The sequence below is a fragment of the Aptenodytes forsteri genome, unplaced genomic scaffold, assembly GCF_000699145.1.
Source record: "Aptenodytes forsteri isolate BGI_AS27 unplaced genomic scaffold, ASM69914v1 Scaffold23, whole genome shotgun sequence".
Classification (NCBI taxonomy): Eukaryota; Metazoa; Chordata; class Aves; order Sphenisciformes; family Spheniscidae; genus Aptenodytes; species Aptenodytes forsteri.
Genome location: NW_008796043.1, coordinates 861,890 through 883,853, shown reverse-complemented (window position 1 = coordinate 883,853; position 21,964 = coordinate 861,890). Strand labels below are relative to the sequence as shown.

Below are 21,964 nucleotides of genomic sequence, written 5' to 3'. Positions count from 1 at the left end.
GTCCCCCGAACCAGTAGAGGAGGGGTTTTTTCCCTCCCCCCCCCCCCCCCCCAAACGTTTTGGAATTTTTTCAGCACTTATTGAACACTTGGCTCCAAAAGGATACCAAACGCTACTGGAGGTGTAAGATCGATTCCAATGATAACTATGTGCTCTCAGACCATTAAAAAATAAAAAAAAGGCATTTTTTTTAATCCAAATATTTTGTAGGTGTCTCACTGCCTGATACTGGAGCTTGAGGCATCGCGTTATCATGAATTATTGTGTTAAACCTTTGAGTGAAAGCTTAGAAGGACAAATGACCATACCTGTATGTGGGGTAATTATCTTAGTGGAAATATATGTGATCACTATATATGGACTTAATGACAACAATGTAAGTTATACTATTGCAACTTTGAATATAAAGCAGAAGTATTTGTCTTGCACCCTTTACTCCCCTGTTTCCACTGGAGTTCACTGATTGCCTTTTGCCTGCCCTCGATTGTTGCTTTGAGGAGCAATCTGAAGCTTGCTTTGTTTTCCTTGCAACTTCTCCCTTGGGCTGCTGCATCCCTTTGTGCTTTATTTATTGCCAACTTGTTTGATTAGATTAAGGAAGGATTAAGCCATCCAGTACCTTAACAAAAGGCAACCCACCATTTATAAATGTGTAAACATAATGTAATTACCTCTCAATTCCTTGTGTTAAATTAAAAAGGGGATTCTTCAGCAGATAAACCCTGACAGTTTTTTTGAAAATCAAATGAAGGCAATTTGCTGACTCAAAGATGTGTATGCCAAAGATGAATATCCCCCACAAAGCTCAGGTTTTAGCTGATATGAAGAACTCCAGCTACTTTGATCTCCTTACGATCCAGATAATACACCTTGTCAGTCCACACTAATTTCTAACCATTTCTGACTTCCCATAATGAAAGGAGGTTTTGTCTCCGCCTGGACAATTTAGGATTTACCATTAATTGGTAGTTCAGCTCTCTTTACATTAGCAGTGGTAAGGGATATAGTAAGGAGAGGATTCAGCTTTTATTAAAAAAAATAATGTTTAAAAGCCCTAGCACCCATTTTGCTTCTATCTCTACCATTACCAGAGCTGTACTAGTGGTAATTCCGGGTAAGTGGGGAAGGTAACTTCTTGCCCGTAGGCTCAGTTGGCCTCCTTGCATTTGGGGATTTTTGGTTTCACAAATTAAAATAAAAAACTTTCAAACAAAAGAGTAAATGGGATTCTGTTAGACATTGAGGTAACATACTGTGTACATCTGTGTGCAGTCTATTCTGTAGGTGATTTAAAGGAGCATCTCCATGATGAGCAGAACCATTTCTATGCAAGTCCTGTCAGTTTCAATTTTATAATATTTTACTATTTGAAACGTAGCATCTCGATTTCTAGATTTCTTGTAAGCAGTTTTTCCTGCCTCTCACGTGGAAGAGGAGTCGAGAAGCATTTCTCTGGACAGCACCATCCCCTTACACTTTTGTAACGCATTAGCAGTAGAATGCTTCACCTACTTCATTCTTTTGTGGTTTGACATGCATCATTTTTCTTCTTTCTTTCTCTGGCTTTGTTTTCTATACTCCGTATTATGATTGGGACTGTTTATTTTTATTATACCTCACAGGTCTGTAACTGGCTAATTCTGAGCTGGCTACCTGCAAGGAGCTGTCTGTGATGATTAGAGCAAACAGCAGGGATTTGCTTACACATCTCTGCCAGGCTGGTGTCAAAACACTGGTATCAGAAATGATGGCAGTTCTGTGGCAAAGGTTTCTGTTGCCTTTTTTTTTTTTTTTTTGTTAACCAAAGAGACTGAACATGATCTGCTGTGAGGCCATCAAGCTCTTGCCATGATTACTCACATTTTACCATAGAATAAATATCTACAACTTCTCTGTCGGTCACAAGGCACTTGAAAGGAGTTGCTGAAAGGTTCGGAGCACTGCCTCGGGTGTAATGACAAGCTTCCTTATAACAAGCTCTATTTTAAAGAAAAGAGAGTGTAAATCCTTGCTGTAAAAAGACTGAAATTAACTCTGGATAAATTGTGAATGACTTACACTGACGTGAGATAAGGCAGAACAGTGAGAAAAGTATTTAGATTGCAGTTTTAGTGTTTGTGCTACCTTACTTCTTTGACTTTTGCTAGCTTGGGATTGGGGCTGTTTGGTGCTTAATTTTTGACAGGAACTAGGTTACATTAGAAGAACAATGATGGAAGCAGCTATCGCACGCACGGGCAGTTCCTGGCTGTCTACCGCAACTGCAGAGGAACAAATCGCAATTAGCATAAGCCTTGAAGAGCATGTTTCCTTTGGAAGTTGGCTTTTGAATGTATTCATTGGTGTGGGGGTTTTTAAGGCAGTAAAGAGTATGAGGTAGAGGATGATACGTTAGAGGATTTCACTGGGAGCCAGGCGCTCTGACCCTGAGGCCGAGGCCTGTGGTACACCCTTGCCCCGGCTGTTCTGGCCTCCTCTGACTGTTCGGCTTGTTCCTGCTCCTGCACTGTGGCACACCTCACTTCTGCCAGCGTAACAATGACGGGGCTCTGCCGTGACCTGGATCTGACCAAGGGGACTGCTCCAGCTATACGATTTTCTTTTTTTTCTTTCTTTTTTTGAAGGCAGGGGTTTTCATTTACTTTGTTTTTCAAGTTGGATGAGTTCTTGATCTGATTTGCAGCACAACCCACAGACATGTCAGCCTAAATGAGGGGTGGGGGGTGGACCATGGGGTGAGGGTATTGTGAAGCCAGAGCTTCCTTTTCTGTGTTGCTTTAGACAAGTTACCATCCTCTCTACCTTCATTTCTCATTTCATGGGATAAAGGGAGAAATACTTTAATTAAAGCAGGAGTTATAAGACACTTGTTTATTAAAACTGTTGTGTGAGCTTTTTAATTTTTGTGCAATCCTCTAAAATCTTCGAGGAAAAGATACTGTTAAAGAACTAGGTATTGCTTTCAGCTGGCTTACCACCTGCATCTTTAGATGTTGATGCAGTAACAGTTTCAATTTTATAAAATGCCTTTTTCAGTAGAGGAGACATCCTGCATTCTTAGACACAGAGCTACCCATGCTGGGTTTCCAGTCGTCATGCCAGTAGCTCATTCTTGTTCTGAGGACTGAAGCTACGTGCTTAGAAGAATGTTCAATTGGTTCAGCAAATCTGTCTGTTTAGCAGAGGCTCAGAGAAGTCACTGATGTTCTCCTTTCTGTTTTGAATCTACACTAAGCATGATTGCCCTCTTAAAATCTGCAGGACTAGCTTGAAACAACCTCTTGTTCCCTGATTTTCTGTGGGTTATTAGCTACAGTGGAGCAGTAACACTGGTGAGCAAAAAAAACCAAATTGGTCCATTACCTTCTTAAAACATTGTTGCAAAGTGAATGGCTGCAATACAAGATTATTGCACTTTGGAAATGCAGTTCCTGAGCTGCACTGCAGCATTTTTTATTACAGTGAGTTAAGTGAAAGTGTTGGATCTAGTAAGTGTTTTCAGTCCTAAATGTGAAGGTCTTTATTTCAGTTTAGCTTCACCTCAATTTCCTTACGCACTTTCTTCGTCTGATAGAGGCCAATACACCCACATACATCTACAAACAACAAATCAATGAACTGATGAAGGCGTTTCTCTTGAAGGCTGGGTAGGGAGGGATTGATATCGCAAAGACACACCGATACTAACAGACTCATGGAGCCATATAACTGTGTAATTAGTGAAATGTGAAACTTTATGCTTAACATTTGGCAACTAATATCTCTAGTGTGCATTTCAGTAGACTTTTGTTGAAAATAGGCATTTTAAATTTGTGTGGTTGGTTTCAACGGGGAGGAAAGAGTTGGCATAATGTCTGGGCGATTAAGACTCTTGCTGTGTGACTAATACATAGCAGAGGTAATAGTTTGATAAAGGTGGAGTTAAGATTCTCCTTAAGCTGTATACTGGGCCCTTAAATACTAAAATATGACTTATGTTATACTCACGGTAACTTTCCCTTTGATGTGTCCGGCTGAAGACTTAGACTTAACCCTGTCTTTGTGACTTATCTCCTTGCTAAGTTGAGCGGGCTCAAGAGCGAACACTGCCAACAGTGCAGGCAGGCCATGGGAAAAGCATTGTGTTTTGGTTTGTGCCTGCATATCTTTCTCAACATTTAATTCTGTGAAAGCTGCAATTTCAAAAATAAGATCGTCTGAACAAATACCGCCAATTACTTTTCTTCTTTGGTGCGTTGTAATGGCATGAACCTAAATAATTCCCCCTCAGTTCAAGAATCAGCCACCCTCGTGTTGAACAGTCAGTGAGAATGTGGAGCCAACCCCTTCGTGAAACAGGCAGCTGTTATTTTCTTCACGTCTTTACGTTTCAGTCATACAAATACAGTAAGATCTAAAATGAAGAGAAATTGCAGAAACAGTCATAATACAAATCCTGATTTTTGTCAGACGAAAAAGTAAAGAAACCTCTAGTTCACGGTAGCATTCCCGAAAGCAGACAAGGAAAGACCCTGTTCTAGGCAACTAAATGAGGGCAAAAATGTAGTAAACCAAGCAGTCTTCTATTTGCCATCAGCCAGCACAGGGCTTATCTGTGTTAAAAATTTGGGTTTCTTTTCTGCATTGGAGCAGCTAAACTCTGATGCAGCCTCTCTGTTTGGCTTCCCGTGGTTGTAAAAAAGGCAGCGCAGTGGTGGAACCTGGGGCTGAATTAAGGCAAAGCACCCTTACCTGTAATGTGTATAGCCATACTAGTTTAAAAATCCCTAGGGATAGCTATGCCTCTAAGACTTAGATTTTACTGCATTTTATTGATTTTGTTGTGTAAAGTAGTAATTTTGTGGCTGACTTACATTTTTTTATAAAGTAAAAATAAATTATTTTTATTTTGTTTCTTAGGCACCAAATAACTCAAACCTAAATCTTGCCAGCATAACTGATTAACCTTGTAATAGCATCTTTGAGATATTAATGTACGCAGTACCTTATCTTTTGCTTTCTCTGACCTTTATCTGTTGATTTTAATATCCTTTGTGGTTGCTAGTGACGTGTTTTTGTTGTAGACAGTGAGGGATTTTGGCTCCTGTTTATTTCTCTGGCTTATACCCATTCACTCTGTTCTGTCCTCTCAAAGAAATAACTGCATTAAGCAGAAAAAAACAAGATGATAAACCGTAGCCCAGAAGCACGACAGGAGTCGTGTCTGCTTGAAGTGTTCAGAAAGCATGCTGCAAGCTGCATGTACAGTTACCACTCTCATGTGGATTGACAGTGAAAAAAACTGACAAATGAATTGCTCATCCTGAACAAATACAGAAGTATCCTTTTTACCCTTTTCCAGTATAATTTATATCTCTGACTTATGTAAAGTATTGATATAGGGTAAAGTTTAGCCATTGCAGATGCTTGCAGCATCGTATCCTCTTGCAAGGCTTGAGTGCTTGTGATTCATATCACTAAACCAGTGGAAAACTAATCAGAGAATTAAAAAAAAAAAAGATGGGGAGGGGAGAAGAGTATGAGTTTTTGTTGTTCTACTGCATTAAATTGGCTCAGCAGGATCAAGCATATCCTAGAGCAGCAGAGAGGCAGAAGGCAGAAAGAAAGCGAGGCGACCGGTTTCAGCTGCAGCAAGTCTGCACCTGCCGTCTTGCTGGAGATCATTGCCCCATGCCAGCAGATAGTGGAGATGAATGTCTGAAAGTCCTTCATGTTCAGTCGTGTGAGATCTGAGAGCTGAGTGGAAACTGATGATTTAAGGCAGTTTGTGCTAACGTGGCTGGCTTTGCGCTGAAAGGATTAGAGCTCTGCGATAGGGGTGGTAAAGTCCTGGCGGTGCTGAATAGCTGTGAGGGGTAGGTATCCTGGTCAGCCACTGCAGCTGCGTCTAGAAGAGAATGAACTGGTTACAGCACACCATATGTTCGTGGATGTATTACAGTTCCTGGCTGTATGGCCATGACTATAACCTCGCTATATCTGCTGTGCTGTTAGCTTCTTCAGAGTCACTTGCGCTTTTTCTGCGCGGGGCTGTGCTAAGCACTAATGTTATTCCTGTTTGTGCAACCGTTTGTCAGTTTAGCTCCCACAGTTTGGAGATACGTAGGAGAACGTGGAGTGTAATTCTTCTGCGTGATACCATGCTAGTTTCTCAGTGGGTGTTTTCCTTGATGTGTGACATCTGATTTGGCTTTCAGGGACATGGAAAAACCTGTGTGGTTTCTCTGTGAGTGATTTAGTTCAATTTTCATACAATTCTACTACAGTGTTATCATGGTTGAAAAGTAAAAGAAAGCAGAAATAGGAATGGAGATCTCTTCTCTTAGCTGTATCTCTCTATTCACAAAAGTAGGTGGATGAGAAGACCTCCCTCTTCCCAGCATCAAGGAGACAGAGGTGTGGGAAGATCTCCCTCTTGGGCAAGAGGTCCATTTACTTACAGGAGGCAGGGAACAGTTTGTAGTAAGGTTTCATTATGATTTCTCACAACCGAGTGAAGCCTCCTGTGATATGATGATGGAGCTTGTGGTGCTGAGAGCAGCTGATGCTGTAAGAACCTCTGCAGACCTCACCTCTGCAGAACTCACCTCTCCTGCTTTGGCAAGGGAATTGCCAGGTTACAGATTGCCTCTACGCTGTGCGGGCCCTGTCTGAGCAGCACGGCAGGCAGCATACAACTCAAGGCACCTGTGGTATGGCGGGGCAAGTATGGGCCCCTAATCCTTCTGTAGGAAACAGAGAGAAGGAAATTGGCGTTTCTGGAGTGCATCTCCTCTCCTCTTAAGGACATCAAATGAACGTCATTCTGAAGTTGTTTGTTTCTGCTCATCAACTGTAAAGAGAGGCTAGGGGACTGGTGCGTAAGGTTAGCTAGACAAATCCCAGTCTTAAATGTCTGATAAATGTTTTAGGCTTGGAACGTCTCCAGCTATTTACTGATATCTTAGTGTCTAATGTAATACTCTACATTTCCCTGCAGACTGTGCCGCTCTGCCCATTCATGTGACATAGTATATTTTAAAGGTTTAATTTTATGAGTATACTGTAGCTGAAGTGAGCAGCAAACATTCTTACCATATACCTAGTACACGTGTTGTATTTTATTTTAGATATACAAATAAATTACTGTTTTTATAAGCAACCATTTATCTTTCTTGGCTCAAATTACTTGGGTGAGCAAGGCTTCTAAGGCTGTATTTGGAAAGACTGATGCTTTGTTTATATTACCTCTTTCTGTTTACAGATGCGCCCAGATTTAAGGTATTATAGCTATAGAGAAAGAAAGGGCTAATTGTAATCCAAAAAACCCGACAGGACAACTGTCATCTTGTACTGCTGACATGTAGTAGATGTGCTGCAGATCACTTTATCATGTGAATGTGAGAAGTGAGATTCCTGTTAGCAAATTCTCCTTAGCACCCAGCCTGAAGAGTTGGCAAACTATAGAATAAACTTATTAACGTAAGCATTTTTTGTTCGGATGCGATGATTATAATTTGTTCTCTTGAAAAATTACATTCATGTTACATCCTGCTCTTAGCAGAGCTCATGGCAGTTGCAATTTGTCAAAATTTGCCTTCTTTATGACCTTGGTTTTGCTGACAAATTAAATTCAAAATTAAAACAAGAAATTGAGTTTACACTCTGCTGCTGCCAGGATCCTTCCCCAAAGATGGTTAGCCTAAGCATAAAGTTCTCAGGAGAGTCCCATATCCTCTTCTTTTATAGGAGGTGTTTTAATGAGCCACCTGAAGGCAGAGAGTAATCAAAATTACTTCCTTTTTTCCAGCAGGATTATCACTTAGGGCAAGTGTTTTCAAACAAACATTGGAAGTCTCTTGCTATGTTTACAGTTTGGGAGGAGGGCATCTGCAGGTACTGTTTTTTCCATGTGTAACTTTTATATCCAGTTTCTGTGAAAAGCATAGAGATATTTCCATAGCATAAAACAAACACATATGTATATGCCAGTAGATAGAATTGCTTTTATCAAATAATGTGTGCCCTGTAGCAACCGTAATCTGGCAGCAAGGAGCACTGAAAGTAAAACTAGCGGAATTGATTTTTCAAGGTAAATAGGTGACGCTAAGGGACATAGCAGGGGAATTTATTTATTTTATTTATTTACTTTATTTATTGTAAATTATACTGATCTAAATGGTAATAATTATTTCAAAAAACTATTTGAAGAATGCGCTGGCCTCTGGAATATTTTTCATATTGAGCAGGAGATACTGTGGCTACGCGTACCTGCGGTCCTTGTCCTGCAGGTCTCCGTCTGACCTGCATTTCCCGTGCACAGGTTTCCTGTGCATGTATCAGGATAGAGCTGAATTACATCCTTTGACTGGGGAACCGGGCAGTGCTCATAGGTCTCAATGTCGAAACCCTTTTTGTCATCCAAGGGTGACTCTGTGTTCTGTTCTTTCTGGAAGTGCCATCCCTTCCCCTGGCTCAGAGGGGAAGAATGGGAAGATTTCAGTGCTCAGGGGGATCCGGAGTGGGACCGTGAGTTCTCAGCCGCAGAGTCTGGTTTTGTGGCTGCGCCTGTTCAGCTGGTGCTTAATTGTAACGCTGTTAATCATGAATCTGCCTTTGAGATCTGGCACCACAGGGTGATGTTCGCTCATTGTTGGAATACCGAGAGACAGCAAAACAGCTGGCAAGAGTCGTTCTGGGAAGAAAGGAAAAAAGCAAGAACAAAACAAAAAAAGAAAGCAGCTTTCAATACTGAGTCTGTGTTTAGATGGATGGTTTTTTTTTAATCTTCTCACCTGCATTGTTCTCTGTATGTCTGAGTCTGTTATGGTAGCGAAAAGATACTATTACCCTTTCTGAAAGTGTAGCATGCTTGATACAGCCCAAGCCTAGGTGAGATGGAAGCGTGGTGAAGGCTCAGCCTCAGAGATGATACAAGTGAGCACAGGGGCAAAGTGTTTATTTAAAATTTTACCAGCCATTCATTCTGCTGCATAAATTACTAATTTTCAATATTCTTTTGCTGTGTTTTCTGGTCTGGCACAGCCTTTTTTCCTGTCTATGCCTACTCAAAAAGTTGGAACTGTTTTTGCCCTTCATGTGGACCTCTTTACCATTACAATGTTATTAAAATGCAAGTGGTCTCTATGAGGCTACATTATATAAGCAGAAGTAACCCAACCTTGCACATATGCACATATTTTGTAATGGACGTGTAATTTTACCACATTTCAAAAATTGTTTGATGGCCTGTTAGACCTTTTGGTGATTTAAGAACCTGAAAAACATAGCTTGGAAAAGTCCGTACAAATGACTGCTAAGCTGCCACAGTTGTGTTTAGTGTGTGTCCTTAAGCCAGATACCCTCTCTGACAGCACGGAAGAGAAACTCCCTGGATGACTTCAAGAGGCTTTCTAAACTAGCCTGTGCTCTCCTGATAAGAAACAGCCAGACCTTCAGGGCACCCTGTAAAGGCTAGCTACCTTCTGAAGTAAAAGGGGGAGGGTTTGGGTTAGGAGGGTTTACATTTATGGAGAGCTATTGTGGGTGGTACGTATTTTGGTGGTCTCTATTGGGCAGAAACTCTTGGGTTTATTAGGGTCTTGAATTTTTTCAAAACTTTTTTTTTTTAACCTTTACAGAGTAGACTTAAATAAAAGTGGCAGTCCCAGAACAAGTTTAGAGTAAAATAAAGTGAAATCTGCTTGCATCTCAAGCCTTTCATGTGCTCTGTGATGAGTTTATAAAATTAGGGATTTGTGTACTCATATACGTAGCCATGTAGACATACGTGTATTACTGTCGTTACGCGATCGGTTGTGGTCATGGTCTGTGGCAGCAAAAGGTATTATACTGAATACTGTCATGACAGGATGAGCTTGAGACATACTAAAAATGCACACAAAGCTTAACTGCTTTTCACGATCTGCTTTTCTGTTAGGCTATGCCTTTATTGGCATGGAGGCAAAATGTGGTGGGTGTGATGACCAGCCCTATCAGATGAGATAGTAGTTCTGCCTATCTAGGTACCCTATCTCCAGGAGTGCACATCGGTGGGAGAATAAAAGGTCTGGGCAAACACAGACAGATTCTTCCCCGGATTAACTTGCCAGCCTTCAGCAAACTTCAGTTCAAGGACTTCCAAGGCCAGAGGTTGCATTTCTGCACTTGGCAACATTTCTTTTAAAATGCCCTTAAGCAAGTTTTTGGGAAGGACAGTAAGTTAGATTCACTTTAAAATGAGTGCTCCTGTAGTTGAATCAGGCTTTGAAATGAGATTCTCTAATGCTGTTTGGTTCTGTATAGCTCGTTACCCAAACAATATCTGAACGATAAAGCTGTGTTTAAATGAGAGTCTTTAAAAGATTTTCAGCCCACATGTACATGTAGATTCACTTTAAAATGAGTGCTCCTGTAGTTGAATCAGGCTTTGAAATGAGATTCTCTAATGCTGTTTGGTTCTGTATAGCTCGTTACCCAAACAATATCTGAACGATAAAGCTGTGTTTAAATTGAGAGTCTTAAAAGATTTTCAGCCCACATGTACATGTAACCCCAATGTAGAAAACAGATATGAATGTTTTGGCAGATACTTAAAGACAGTGGTGGTGCAGGAATTCAGAGGACAACAATGATAAAGAAGAAATGGAAAGACAAGTGATCTGGGGGTAAGGTTCTCTAAAGAAAAAAATAATCGTCTTCATCCTCTCCCCAAATTTAGGACACTGGTGTTTTTGCTGTGTACCTCAGTATCACAGATGTAAGGCTGTGGAAGGCAAGTCTCCTGTGCATGCCCTGCACCTTCTCAGCAGTTAGCCAGAGGGACTGCTAACAGCATTAGCCAAAGGCTGAGGGATCTGACCCTCTCCTCTGAGATGGCAGCGCTGTTCTCTGGCGGGCGTCCCAGGGGTGCTGGAAAGCAACGCAGTCTGCACAATCTCTCTGCCTCTTGACCAGAGACAGTCAGGGTCATAGACATGAATATTATCTTTGTGACGCTTCAAGCAAGCAAACAGATAATATTTTTTTTGAAAGGAATGTTGCATGCAGTCAGTTGAATGTAAAAATGCCGTATCAGATCTTTCAAGAGCTGTTCCCTTGAGGGGATGTTGCGCCAGCTCACCCGCCCCGCCGGGGCAGGGGCAAGGCAGGGAAAGGAAGGGAGCGCGCACACATGTGCATGCACTTTTGTGTGTATGTGCACGCACATGCTAGAGTCACAGAATGGCCTCTTTTCCCTTGATGAGTCCCTTGTGTCTTCCCTCTGATGTTAACTAAGCCAGGGAACTCCTCTTTTTTCCTGTATCGTAGTCCGGGAATCGTGCCCTGGACATTTTTTCAGCTGAGCACATTTACATACAGGAAATCAGCCCAAAGACTCTTCTTTGAACAGTATTTGTACTAGGCAGTTTTGCACTGGTTTCAGGTATGCTTTTTTTTTTTTTAAGCAACTGATAAAGAGGAAAATACAGAACACAAGTAGCTTTGCTTAAAAAAAAACAGGTGTATAAATATGTGTTAAAATACAATATCCTAAATATATTTACTTGCACAACTTAAAGCAAGAATGCGCTAGTATTATTGCATTTATATATGTTTTTTCCACATCCTGTTTAGTGATGCAGTTGACCAAGAGAATAATTTCTATTTAGGTTCATCTTGAATTGCACATGAATACGAGTGTGAAGCGCTCTCCTCCCTTGCAGAGTGCCAGCATCAGGAGGAGCAATGCTAGGCCTAGCAGGGTGGCTGCAGACCAGGGTGTGCTCCTTGGGAAAGGAGACTAAGAGGAGCCAGCCTTTGGCCTGGCTGAACAAGAAGGAGACACTCTTTTAAATAAAAAATAAAATAAATAAGCAAACAGGGAGGGTCTTGCCACCAGAGTGGAAAAAAATGAAGAATTTCGGCTTACATAGGGATGAGAATTAGCTGGCACAAACATATTTCTGTTGGAGTTAGAAGGTGGTTTCTTACCAATAGTACTTCAGTTGTAGTGGGAGTAGTCAGGAAGAATGGCAGGTAGTTTTGCTGGAGCCTGATCGTTTTGTCAAAGATTTTTTTCTCCTGTTTTTGCCTGTGATAGCGCGTGACTCAACTCAAAAACAGGGGCCGGTTTGATCCTGTGTACGTAGTAACAGTGAGCCTGGCATATTGTACAGTGATATTGTATTTGCTGTTATTTTAGTGAAGGTACATATAGAGTGAAAAGTATAGAAAAGCAAAACAAAATGCATGAAGATTCCTTTATAAGAAGTCAGTCAGCAGTCCTCCTTTAGGTTCATATTTCTCAGGTTTTCAAATCTGGCTGCAAAATCCCTGCTCCTGAAACTTGGTATGCAGCTTCCAGGCCTGAGAATAGGGATGCCATCCTTTGTTAAACAGTACGGGATATGTTTAAGCCCCTGATTAGCTTACAGTTGTTTGCTTGGGAAATGTGTGTGTAGGGGAGTTGTTTCACCCTTTATTGTATAAACATTTCTCTGTACTGGCTAATTTTGCTATTGTTCTTGGAATGTCATTCTCACTTTAAACTTCAGGGTTTTTTGCTTTGCCAGGGCCAAGATTTCCATGATGGCACACCTTCCCCCTTCAGTCTCTCTCTGGTTTTCTCCAAAATCTGTGTTTTCACAGGTGTCTTCCCACAACGTCAAAGGCTTTGTTTCTGCTCTTTTTGGCAGGGGAGGGCTGAGTGCAATAGTGAGAGATACGCATACTCCAAAATGTTCCTTTCCCGTGGAAGTGTGTTGCTTCTGCAGAGCTCTTTAGCTGAGGTGGTTTGTCCAAGAACCGGCCCTTCATGCGTGACCATATGTCACAACCTCATTGCTGCCAGCACTCTTCCTGGTTTTTAAAGGTTATTGATGGCCTCCTGTTTTGGTGGGTGTGTTTGTATCAGGCTTGTAGGAGTTGTACTATGTTTATGATAGTGCTTCAAGCAATGAATCAGGTTGCAATTCTGTTTTCTTAGGTCCTCTAGGAAAATACAGATCTCATTCCGAAAAAGTTGTTCTTAGGTTTTATTTCTGTAATGATTTGCCTGGTATTTTCCCCTTTCTTTCAACTTGGCTTATAATTAGTTTCAAGGAGCTGTATTCATATGACTGTGCAACACAGAGAATTGTGGTAAGTAAACTTGGCTTATTGGGTTGGTAAGTATTTTAAAGAAACATAGAAGCAGAGCTGTGTGTACTTTTTTTTTTTAAATAGTAAGGGCTTTCATCTTTCCACTATACCTCTGTAATTTTTTTCTATCTGAAGCAGAAAAGACTGTTTCCTTCTAGAAATAAATATTCTTTGAAATGGAAAAGTAAACCTAGAACGTGCTGAAGCTATGTAGCCTCTGAAGGCTAATGGGATCACAAAAAAGCAATCCAGGGGTTCATCTATCTCATTGCATTATTGAGTCTGCTCTGCTGAGTCACCAGCTCTCTTACATGAATCTGAAAAAGAAATTCTGGCATGTAAGAATAGTGTGATATTCTTAGTATGAAAAGTATGAAAATTTCATTCTAGTATGAAAATTCTCCCAGATGTGATCTGTGGCTAATTGTCATTGCAAATGTTTAGTGAAATAAAGCAAACCAAAAGTTAAGCAATGACCTGGAGACCACCAGTTTAAGATTTCAATATTAGAATTAGAAGTTTTTGCTTGTTCTGTACAATTATGTCTTTAAAGTAATGCAGGAATATTAAGATTGCTCTTGATTCAAAAAAGAAAAAAAAGACAACGATAAGGAGAATGTTGGATTTAAATGTTATTTCTCAGAGGGCTTTTCCTTGTTTCGACTGTGAGAGAGCAATGCCACAGAATCCATCTATTGCGATTTAATGGAGAAGATATGTACTATTACATAGAAGCAAAATGAAGCTCTGAAGGTAATTCCTGTGAGTGATAACTTTAAAGTACATACACTATTGAGGGCTGTTTTCCACCCTGAAAAGAAGAAAGGGGTTTTGTTTATCACAGAAGAGCAGTGTTTCCATGGCAGGCTGGAAGTTTCACTCAGGCTGTGTCTACACCAGGATGTTTCAGTAAAAAAGTTCCCACTCTGGCCGCTAGCGTTGCTGTCTTTTCACTGATGACTCTGGTGGGTGGATTACTGTAGGCAGGACTTTGCCTAAAACAGATTTCTGTGGTACATGGCTTATCCACACTGCCTTTACCTCTGTTAACACATTTATCAATGGTAGCAGCAAATACAGTGAAAAAAATTGATTTTTCTCAGCTCAGTAAAGCTGAAACGGACCACAGTGCAGGTAAACTTGGTCTAAAACCTGCCTAAGGACCTCTGGAGCTCTGGATGGCAGCTCTCTGTGCCAGGGGTCCAGCCACTTCCCTTTGCCTGGCGCTGTTCATTGAGACCTCCAGGCTGCTGCCCACCTTCTTGCTGAAGCAGAGTTTGACCAGCTCACAGGGAGTCTTCTGCTTTGCTGTTGCGCTCTGTGGCACCGAGCAAGCTCTCGCTACCTTTTGTGATCCCCTTTGTGTTACCAGAGAACCCAGAAAGAACCACTGCTACTTTCAGCTACTCTCCCTGTACTAATGTGCCGATAGCACTGGATTTGTCTCTGTAAGAAGTGACCTCACCAGGCCAAACCAGAATTTGGTCTTGCTTCATGTCCTGGCCAAGAAACAATAGGAAATGCCCAGAGATGAGTACCAGAACAAGGAGAGGAGTACAAGAACAAGTCTGGTGGGAGTTTTTTGGTTGTTTTGTGGTTGTGTTGTTTTTTTTTTAATATTCAGTTTAATAATAAAATACTTAAATAAAATCAAGCATATGCATATATTAAGCTGTCTTTCTGAATACTAGGGTTTGCTCAGGGATAGGTATTTGTTCTTGCTACTGTGCATGTGGAGACACTTGTGAACATGTATGCAAGACTCATAAAGAGTCCTTGCCAATAGCAAATGCCAAACCTCTATGGGAGAAAAAGCTAGTGTTCTTAATAGTCTCTACAAAAGGTTGAGCAATGTGTTTTAAAATGGAATTTATTTGTTAAAGTTTCTCCAATAATCCTCCAAACTTGAACCAACCAACCAAATACCCTAACTCTCCATACCTTGGTCAGAAATTTCTGAGATCAAGTTCTTCACTGTAACACATGGCCCTCAGCTGCTTGGATGGATATTGCAGAGCTCTTCTGGCCTGAGAAGCAGCTTCTCCTGATACCTCAGGAGTGGTGATGCTGTGTAACGGTGGCAGAGTGACCACACTCCTTGCCTTTCCACCACAGGCAGAGGAGTTGTTGGTGTAACCCGTTGCCTCAAATCTCCATTGTGTCAAGGTGCCTAGGAAGGAAATAAAGAATTGGACACCTTCTGTATAACAGAATACTGTGCAGGTTTCCTTCCTCTTCAATGGCAAACTGTGGTCCTCACAATCCTATGGACAGGGGAACATGTTCATCCTCCTATAGAGTGCTCTAGAACTGGGGCTGGAGGAAGGATTTGAACTCTCTTACTAGGAAATGGTAGGTAAATGCAAAGTGCACATATAAAATGATGGACTCTGGATTGTTACTATCCAGGAATGCAATTTTAGTGTTCTGATAGCTTCATTAATGTCTCAGCTTAGTTTTCATCTAATGATCAGAAAAACATATAGAATGGTAAGACTTATTAGAAATGGAGTTGGAAACATCATGATGTCACTGTAGAAATTCATGGTGCATTTTTAGGTTGGAATTTCAGTCCCCCAAATCAAAAATAGGTAGCAGAAGTAGAAAAATATCAAAGAGTGACAAGGAGAGGTATGGAGCAGCTTCCCTGTGAGAAATGACTACAGTGACTAGGGCTCTTCACCTTGAAAAAACAGTGGCTGGGAGAGGATGTGATGAGGTCTGTATTAGGAAGTGCATCGAGAAGGATGATTGTTCACTGCCTCTTAAAAGCAAGAACTGGGGGGCAGCAATGTAACCACTAGGTGACAGATCAGAACAAATAAAAGGAAGTGGTTTCTCACATGCATGTAGTTAAGACTATAGAGCACTGTGGATGCTGCAGGATGTTGTGGATGCTGTAAATGTACAAATGGTCAAAAAGCAGGCACATAAGTTCCTGGAAGAAAAGTCTACCAAGGACTGTTAACTACGAAGACACTACTTCTGCCTTAGGAAGTCCCTAAGCTGAAAGTTTTTAGAAGTTATTAGAGGAGAGCGTTCTGGAGAACTTTCACTAGATGCTTGCAGTTTTTTTCGTAGTCTTCCTCAAACATCTGTTGTTTGCTGCTGTAACCTAGAGTATGGGGTAGGTGGGCCTCTGATCTCACATCAGTACAGCCATTTTTGTTATCTCTAACATTCACCACGAGTTTTAATATGATGTCACTTTGCAGTTTGCTTGCTTCCCTTTTTTCGCCTTTCAGAATCCCTCTGATACATCCCTAGACTTTCTGGTGGCTCCAGCCATCCTCCCTCAGCCACCTCAAACTCTACGTGCAGTTTAGCACTGGGAGCAGAGAGAAGAAATCATCTGAGTAATGAGCTCGTGGCTGGTCAGACACAAGTTGATATATGGGGTAAACACACAGATTGGAATTCTTTCATAACATCTTGATTATGAAAACATAACCACGATATTTATATCTCCCCAGTTACTTGTAACACCCTCATACTGTGTGTGGGGGAGTGTTTTTGTTTTGTTATTAAAGCAACTTTCTCATTTAATGCTTTATTGCATGCAGTTTTTTTACCAATAGAGCTTTAAATCTTTTAAAAATTGCTTTGTGCCCAACTTATGCACTAGGTAGTAGAAAAATCCCAGCATCACAGTTGGAGTAGATTTTTAGCAAATTCTCTCAAAAGTATTTGCCCAATGATCTCAAGAGATTGTTTTCCTGCCAGTTGGTGCGTAAGCGCAGCCTGTGAGTGGTATTTTATGTTTGGTGGTGCCAAAGGTTAAGCTCTGTCATGATAAATTGTGGTCCAGAATGCTAGAAATTTCAGGTGCTTTCTTCGTCGCCAAAGCAAGTGGCTGGAGAGCTTTGAGAAACTTCCCTACTTTCCGGTCTTGGTAAAGCCTGGTATTACAGTAATTTCCTGGAGGTGGATGAGATTTGCTTTGATATCCATCTGTGCTTTCCTACATCAGAAGACCTGTACATCCTCTTCAGTTAGCACACGGTGCACCTCCCTGCAGAGGTGAGAGCACTGGGCGTGTGACAGAGTAGTGCATAATGTTAACCACAAGCTTTTTATAGCAGAGCTCTTCTTAAATGTGAAAATTTCCATACAACTTTTTTTCATGCTACAGGGTGTCACATTTCAAAAGGCAGTACTGTGGCAAGCCAGTGGTTAGTTTATACGATTACTTTGAAATTAGTAAAGTGATATAGTGATAAAAATGTTGGCTTTGTGTGCAGTAATTTCTTGCTGGAGTGATTTCTCTAGGTTGACAAGTAATTTTGTTGAAAAGTACAATATTATTTTGCAGAAAGAACTTATGCTACAATAGAGAAGATTTTTTTTTTTCTCATTACTTTTATTGTTCTCCTAATTTCCTTAGAGTTTGCTTTTCACTTAAGGTTGAGTGACAAATGGTAACAGATTGGGTTATAACAATATATACATTTAATAGTTATGTATTCTTTTCTCTGTGTGTTATTCATGGAATAAGTCCTCAAACAAAATATTTTTCCAATAGGGAAACAAAACAAATGTCTAGCTGTTCATAAATAAAATGCATCAGATTCTAGAAGTAGACATTTTAGACATAGCTTGAGTAGCTTTTTATTGTTTTATCTTCTGCAGAGCTGCTATTCTGAGGTGCTGAAGCTACACTCCTTTGGAAACCTGCCACAGATGAGAGTTGTATATGTGACATATATGACTCTTGGACATTGGTCTAGATGGTTAATACTATTTCTTCATGGAGAAAAGAGTACGGTCAGCCTTGAGAACTTGTCCCACAATAATCTGTTGCTTTGAATAAGATAATTTCAAAGAAAGAGATACCAGCTGATTTTTGTTTTCTGTCTTTGAGGTTGAGGCAGGGGGAGAAATTTTGCATTATAGAAGTGTGAGCTCGCAAACACAGTATTCATACAGATCATTCAAGCGATGGTAAATGAAGCTGATGGAGGCTCACATGTGAGTGGTGAGATTACTCACTCATGGATGAAAATTCTGTGTTTAGGCAATCTCTAGGCATGGCAGAAGGTAGGTCTGTTCCAAATGGCTTTTCGATTTGGGCTCCATATTGGGAAGATAGTTATTGTCCTTGGGTGGTACGTGGGCAGAGATCTGTCTGGACTTGGGAATTTTGTTTGTTTGTTTTTTAAATTATTATCGTTATTGTGGTGCTCAGGCATTTCTTGGACACGTTACAATTTTTCACGGGTAAAACACTGCAAATGGCACTCAACCCCAAGTAAGAGGCATCATGAGCAACTTCCTCCGCATTGGACAAAATAAGCAATTCCTAGGAAGTTAGGGATGGGCCCTGTATGGTGTTCCTGTGGGGAACGATTCCGTGCACTCCCGGGCAGCAGAATAAGGCTCTGGCATGCTCTTACCCTGCATGTACTACTGCTGTTCCACTTGGGCATTAAACGTTCTTTATGCAGAAATCATTGTTGTGAGACTTGAAATTAGCCTGTTTCATAATTACAGTGCATGTTGTAGGTCGTTGAAATGTTAAGAGTGTTCAGTTAATGCAGTGTACTCTTCAAAAACCGCTCTAGGCGTTTTATACTTTGTGAAAGACAAGGAAAAAAAGCCCAATAAAATACCCAGGGAGAGCAAACAAAAAAATATGTTCTCTAATTTAAAGTGATCCAGAGTCATCTTGAGTTCATGAACCAGCACTGCCGTTTGATGTCAGCAGAACTGAGCGGAAGCGTGTGGTTTGTGAGCTAGCTGCTGCCATAGAGTCACAACTTGCTGGCTGAGCCTGTGGATGGGCTGCGTGGGGCAGACCACAGTGCAAAGCTGCTGACTATTCAGCAGCAGGATTAAGACCCTGCCTCAAGTTGAAACTTAGGCTACCTTATACCATGCCGTGCTGTAAGTTTCTGCAGCGTTTCGTATCTCGAATGGCGATAGACCACGATTAATGGAGAAGTAGGCAAGGACATCTCCTGCTTCTACTCTGCCAGATAGCCATTTCATCATAGGAGGGAGGAAGAGAAGAAGCAAGCTACATCCTTTGAGAGAGAAGCAAGCTGCTGCTGGAAAAGAAAAAAAATAACATTATTGCCTCATGTTCCTTTAGCATGTGACCAGTTACGGCAATTGCTGATTGTCTACATACCAGGAAAAAAATGCCCTGTAGTATAAAAAGTTCACAGTCTCTACTTCAGGTCATTACAAACGACCTTTCCTCTAAAGGCAGTTATTAAGGAAGTCGACTACTAATCCATCATTTAAATATACTTTGCTGAGCAAGAAGAAATCAGAGAGTACAAGAGAGGGTTGGGTTTGTAGTGAACTCTATTTTCTTTCCATTGTCTCTGTGTGATTTGCTGAATGAGATGATGCCTCTCATTCTTTGAAAATAAGCTTTTAAATATAATGAAGCAGATAGAAAAGAATAAATTTAAGAGAGGTCACAGAAGACTTGAAACGCCCATTTAACACTTTATCTGTTAAGAGGATGCTACAGAGTGTACTCTGTATCCTGCAGAGTAGGGCTACTCCTGGCTGTAGAGAATCCGCAGCTGGAACAGATACAGAAGGTTGAGGTGATCAGTTATGGTGTCTCAGGGTCAATACATGCAACTCAGGGCTGCAGGGATTGCTTGGGGAAGTGATTCCCCCCCCCTCCCCCCCGTTTCAGCTTCATAGTCTCTCTTTGCCCTAGTCTGTATCTTTCAAGCAGACAAAAAGAATTAAGGCATGTGTGTGTTTCTAACATGGTTGCCTTTGTTGCAAAGAGAACAGTATAAGCAATATACAATGGCAGTGCAGAGTTTTCTGCCATGATGATGATCAAAACTGCCATCCTGCAGAGCTTGTTTGAGCTGAGCAATACCAGGAAGAATTTCTGGAAAAGGACTGAGTTTTCATGCAAATAATTAATTTTATATTAATATTCTGTTCTTCATACTGAAAGTATAGATAAATGTAAAATATTTCTATTTAGCCATCCACCTGTATACAAAATAGTGAGCTTACTACAAACTTGTTTCTTATTTCTTTCATTTCAATTATTTATTATTTCTATTGACTGCTGGTCCTTTTCATTTCCTATTGGGAGGAATCCGTCCATTGAGAAATAGGGAAGATTTAAGTAGACTGCTGTGATTATTCCTCTGACCTAGCTGAAGAGTTACTGCTAAGTCTGTGGATACCTATGCAGTCTAAAATAAATGCTTTGTTAAGGAAAGTGGTTTTAGTGAACTAATTGCAGGTAAGAAACCGGGGGGGCTTCTCCTGAAAGTGTATGTGTGTCCCTTTTTTGCTCTGTGGAAGTGCCTAGTAGCCATTAATTTATGCATTACCCGTGTAAAGATATGATGAAAACTGAGCTGAGAAAGCTCTTGGTGGTTATAAAAGTACTCGAGGCATGGAATGCATAGGCATAGCAAAACCATGGTACATGTAATTTGGGTATCAGTAAAACCTACCTGCCTTTAAAAAAAAAAAAACAAACTGATCACATATCTGCACAGGAAAATAAAAATAAAACCATAAACCTCAGAGTTCCTGCGAATGATTTGCTACTAACGTCAGTATTTTTTTAGAGAATGAGATGATTTAGATCAAGCAAGCATTCTTCTGACATTAGTGACATAACAGTCTCGTGTTCAGAGAGATTTCCTGTTTACTTTGGGTCTGAACACAGACGTCTCAAGAAAGTAGGTGCTAAAATTTTCATTCCACATCTGCATATAAAGACAGCCCAAACTGTTCTGAGATCTGTAGCAAACTTTATATACATTTTTGTTCTTCAGGAAAAAGGAGGTAGTGACAGTTTAAAAATCTCATAAGATCAGAGATGTTTTGGTTTGCTGACCAAGCTAATTCCTCAGTTTTAATCCTGTAATGCAGAAAATTATCAGGCAATGTCAATTTGGCAGCCTTGTGAGCTACTGTCCTGCTCTTCTTAACTGGGACCTTTGTTAGCAAATTCACCTGCAGGCAAGGGACTGAGTGTCCCTTAGGGATGAACTCTACCACTCACTTAGATCTGAAGAGTTTACAGATGGCAGTAAGGCATCATGGCGAAGTTCATTACTTAGTTTTATGCTGTAACTTATCACAAAGTTTCTATTTCAAATCATAACTTCTGTGAGTGTTCACAGATAGAAGCAATACATCTTTTTTATAATTTATGTGTATGATTCATAGTTTTAAGTTGCAAGCTTAGCTTTAAATGTATACTTTTTTGTAAAAGGCAGAGATCATCTTCCTGTTGCATCATTTTCCTAATTATAAAAAACTGGGGATTATATTTAATAACTTGCTGCAACTCTTCCTATTCTTTTGAAAATATCTATGCATTAATTTCCATTTAGCTATCCACTCTGTAGAGAATGAAGGAATCTGTTATAAAACAAACCATGGTCAAGATCTTGTATCGACCGAGATCAGAAATAAGTATTATGGGCTGCGATCAGAAATAAGTATTTTTTGAGTGGGGTTTGTTTTGATTTGGTTTGGTTTTTTAACTTTGTATGGTAGCATTTTGAGAAATAATGTCATAGATGTGAAAACTTCCTTCATCTCCATAATGGGACTGTTGAGCAGCCTGGAGACTGAAGTCCTGAAGTTGCTTCTGAACTCAGGTCAGCTCAGCTTTGCTGCCAAGGCAGGAGGCCTTGTTTTACTCCCAAGCGATACAAATCTAATAGTAGAAAAACACAGCCTGCAATAAAGTCACTAAGTGAATTTTATTCCTGTTTTGATGGTCTCTAGAAAATGAGATTACTGATTGTTTTTGTTAGCTGACTTCATTAGATTTGTATCCTGTGCGTATAAAAAGCGTATTTCTGAATGTATGATTGTGATACTAGCATATGAAAAAATCCCAACATTGAGACAT

At 40.5% G+C, this 21,964-nt stretch overlaps 1 protein-coding gene across 1 annotated transcript in view; it reads left to right on the top strand.

Moving 5' to 3' along the window:
* The window catches only part of SPIDR (scaffolding protein involved in DNA repair), a 202,485-nt gene that overhangs the window by 106,386 nt on the left and 74,135 nt on the right, over window positions 1-21,964 (top strand). The gene's annotated exons all lie outside the window — the stretch shown is intronic.